Source organism: Antrostomus carolinensis, unplaced genomic scaffold, assembly GCF_000700745.2.
Source record: "Antrostomus carolinensis isolate BGI_N321 unplaced genomic scaffold, ASM70074v2 scaffold28472, whole genome shotgun sequence".
Classification (NCBI taxonomy): domain Eukaryota; kingdom Metazoa; phylum Chordata; class Aves; order Caprimulgiformes; family Caprimulgidae; genus Antrostomus; species Antrostomus carolinensis.
Genome location: NW_010300647.1, coordinates 62,410 through 66,505, shown reverse-complemented (window position 1 = coordinate 66,505; position 4,096 = coordinate 62,410). Strand labels below are relative to the sequence as shown.

The following is a 4,096-nucleotide window of genomic DNA, read 5'->3' as shown; positions in this document are numbered from 1 at the left end:
GTACCAAATGGCCTGCTGAAGCCCAAGGGCACAGCTCACCCCACAGCTCTGCCATAGGGACCCCAAGGGATGCCAGGGATGGCCACAGCCTGGAACCAAACTCATTCACACCAGGGCTTTTATGAAAACCCAGGTAGGAAGGGGCAGATCGCTAAGGACAAAACCAATACAAGCCCAGGGTCCTCCCTCCTCCAGGACAAACAGTAACTTTCTCATCAAGTTCCTCAGTGCCTTTGGGCTGAGCAAAGGAGGTGAAAAATCACCCACAGCATCCAAGCGACGACTGCGGCACCGACAGGCACAGACCTGTGTGCTGCTGTGATGCTTTCTCAAGGACACCATCAATTCACAGGCAATATCATCCTGTCTTCTGCCACAGCTGAGCAGGCAGCCCCCACCATCACTTCACCCTGTGATCCCTCTGCGCCTTTCTCATGCTGCGTCTGACACTTAAACACAGAAAGGAAGTTTTAGCCTCTATGTAACCCAGGAGAACCAAGTACCTCACTGTCTACAGTCTTTAGAAGAAAGTTCAAGAGGAGCCACAGTTATCAAGAGATGGAAGTCTGTATTTCAGCTTTCACTTTTCCATGGGGTTTGTGTTGCTCTGGCTCTGCCTAGAAATATGCCCAAATCTTTCCCCACATGGATATAACCTTACAGCACTGTGCGTTAAGGGAGCAGAAATCACTACCAAGGATGGATAAAAGAGAGGTGATGCCATGCGGAAGAGCATACAGAAAGGTCTTTAACATGCTCTAACAATCTGAAGAGAAAGCTCTAACCTACCTGGGGGCTCTCCAATCAAACACATGTACTGCATCCCTCTGCACTGCTTCAGAGTGATATTAACGAAAGAAAGATGGAGTATGTACACTGCGTGCCCGAAATGAGCCTAGAGCTACTAAGTACCAGAGTGGCATTTCAAAGGCACTGCCCTGTGAAGGGTGAATATCAGTGCTGCTCCTGCCCTCCTTTCTTTGCTCCTCACTCCCACACACATGTACAGATGGGTTGAGATGCAGGCAGGCAGACTGACGTACCTGCGAGAGGCTTTATCTGAAGGGCTTCTCAAGCACAAGCGCTGATTATTATACAGCTGGCTGCCCCAATCACTCAGGAAGAAAAAACACTCCAATGATACATGGAAAAGTTATCTCAAAAATAACAAGGCATTAAAACACTTGAGAGCAGTTGCATTAAGGTCGGCAGGAGCATTTCTGTTCCCCAGGCTGATCATCCCCATGCCCAGGCCAGGGAATCTCATGTCACCCAGTTTCTCCTGTTTTGGTCCCCATTAGTCCAGCAAGAGAAACTTGTTCCTTTGGATGTTCACTTGGAAGAAGGCTCAGAGAGATGGCTTCACCTCCCCCTCTGCATAGGGTGTTGATGGCACAACCTCTGAGAAGGTGGACCGGTAATTCTGTCAGCCAGGACCCACAACCAGAGCTGGTCTCTTATGGGTGAAGGACCCAGATGGAGGCACAAATGCCCCTTGCAAGATGCCCCAGAAGCCACAAGATGCTGCTTAACTTGTGAGATAGCCATGTGCAGAAAGCCCAGTGGAGATGTGAGCATCTCCCTACTTTCTCCATGAGCCTGCAGTGCCCCTTGGCCACATCACTGCTGCCTGAGATCATTTTTGAGGAGCCAGGCTGCATTGCACCAGCAAACCACTGCAGTGCAAAGCCAGCCATGGACCAGCTTAAACCTCCTCTTTCAAGGTTTCAGTGCATCCCTGCAGCCTGCAAGCAGCTGTTCCCAGGTGCTCTTGCATTTCCCACTGAAAGGGCCAGAGTTTAAAAGTTTGTTTTCAAGCCAAGGCTAACCCTCAGAAAACACAGAGCAAGCCCCACCAGGCTGCCTGGGTTTGCTGCCCAGCACCTGCATCCAGTGAGTGGCTGTGCTCTCGGCACGCCTGATGCACCAGTATCCCTTGCTCTCTCACAGCACAGCCCATGACAGCAGCTAGCATCCTGCTCTATGGGTGCAGTGATTTGCCTGCTCCTTCCCCCATACATAGCAAATCCCCCCAGTGCTGCAGTCCAGGGAAGAGGCAGAAAGAAAAATGGTGATTTAGAAGGTGATACTCCCATAGCAGTGCCCACCAAGTGACCCCCGTTATTTGTATTCCCCCATCCCCAAATGTGGCACTGACACCACATTTTACGAGCTTCCTTATGCCATTCACTGTAACATTTCCTAACAGAGACAGTACTACCATGAGGAAGACCAGCAGCATCTGAGGGGCCCAGCAGAAGGACAGGGAGGAGGGCTCCTGTGGCAGCAGTGCAGTGCTTGTAGGAGATGGACTACAAGTCGCATGGTTTTATACAGGAAGCTCTTTAGCACAAGGATGGAGGGCTGTATATGCATTGCTGCACCATCCCTGGACCATGCAGGAAGCTCTCCCTGGACCATGCAGCTCCCTGGCACTTAAGAACACCACTGGAAAAGGCTCAGCTTCAGCTCAGCATCCCAAAACATGCCATCCTCTTATCTGACAAGCAGGGATCAGCAGTGGCAGGAGAGGAGGTGCAAAGGCTGCTACGGGGGGTGCAGCCCCAGCTCCTGGCTCCCTGAGGAGCTGCCAGCCGGAGCTGCGATTGATGCTGCCCGGTGCGGCCCTTCTCTCAGCAGGCAGCTGCCTCACGCCCAGCCCCTGTGCAGAAAACTCTTTGTCGTGGCAGTTAATGAGCAGATTGTATTTCACTGCACCATGGCCCTGCGCAGGTACGGCCAAGCAGCTTTCATCTTCCTGATAGCTCCCACGGGAAAAGAGCTGCCCCGCAGAGCAGGTCACCCTCCGGTCTCACTGGGCTTGTTGGTGTTGGCAACTTTTAAACCCTCTGTCAGTTTGCAACTGCCCATGGCACTTATAAAGCACAGGAGTGGGGGGAATTGGGTTAGGGAAGCAGCCACTGGAGTTTGTGCAGGAACACGGTGGTGGGATGTGGGAAACTGGTAAACACTGAAACACATGGGAGAGCAAGGAAACAGCCATGAGGGGGGTGGCATCTAACTTATTGGGAGAGTTATCTTTAAAACAACAGCAAAATCCATTTTAAAGACCCCCATCATGTTTAGCAGACCATGGTCTATACCTCAAACTCGTCCCTTGGCTTTAATCCTACTCCTAACTGATACCTGCTCCAGACATCCCAGGGTCGCTGCCCTTGCTGTGCTAGGAGAGCTGGCTATGGGCCACCTGCAGTTCCTGCTGTGCTGGGAGAGCTGGTCTGCACTCATCCAGCCAGAGGCAATGCTGGGGGGAAGGGGGACAAGGCCTTGGGGAGTGGGGGGAGACGGGACTTGCCCAGGGGAATTTGCCCTTCAGAAGAAATCCATCAAGCACTTGCCCCAGGCTCAGATTCATCTCAAACAAAGTTCAAAGACTCCCAGGCTCCCCCCAGCCCAGGGCCCCAGAGCTGGCAGGTTCACTTGGCGGAGCGGTGTGTGCAGGAGCAGCCCAGGGTGCTCCAGGAGATACCTGGAACAGCACAGGCAGGGGAACATCCTCTCCCACTCACTGATTTGCTCTCCAGAGCCACACACCAGGCCAGGCTGAGGGGCTTAGCACAGACCTTGTGTTGCACACATCTCCCACATTGTCCCCTGACCCTTGGGGATGCTGTCGCGGGGACCTTGGGGATGCTGTAGTGGGGATGCTGTTTTCACTGGCTGAGTAGGTAGAGCTGACCGAGACAAGGCTACCCTCGGCCTCTGTGCCCCTGCAGCCACCCCCTGAGGTGCCAGCACAGTGTTAAAGGCAGGTTCACAGCGGCAGGCTTATGCATCTCTCCGATGCAGATCCACAGCCCCCCAACAGTGTCTGCTGGGTCATGGATCCATAAATCCCTTCCAGCAGAGATGCAGAGCACCCAGCTGCTCTGCATGGCTCTGCACTTACAAGGCAGGGTATTTACTAGCCCCTCTGAAAAAAGAAGAAAAGGAAATCTGCTACTTTTAACAGGGTTTTTCATACAGTTTCTTTATCAGCACCATGTGTGCTCGGAGTTGCCCCTTGCCCAGGCCTTTCTAAAGAGTGAGAGATGCTGTAGGGCACTTTGCAGAATTGCTGCTCCCTGTGAAGCCA

At 52.8% G+C, this 4,096-nt stretch overlaps 1 protein-coding gene across 1 annotated transcript in view; it reads right to left on the bottom strand.

Moving 5' to 3' along the window:
• Nucleotides 1-4,096, bottom strand: part of HPSE2 (heparanase 2 (inactive)) — a gene marked incomplete at its 5' end in the record, with an annotated part of 38,823 nt that overhangs the window by 9,705 nt on the left and 25,022 nt on the right.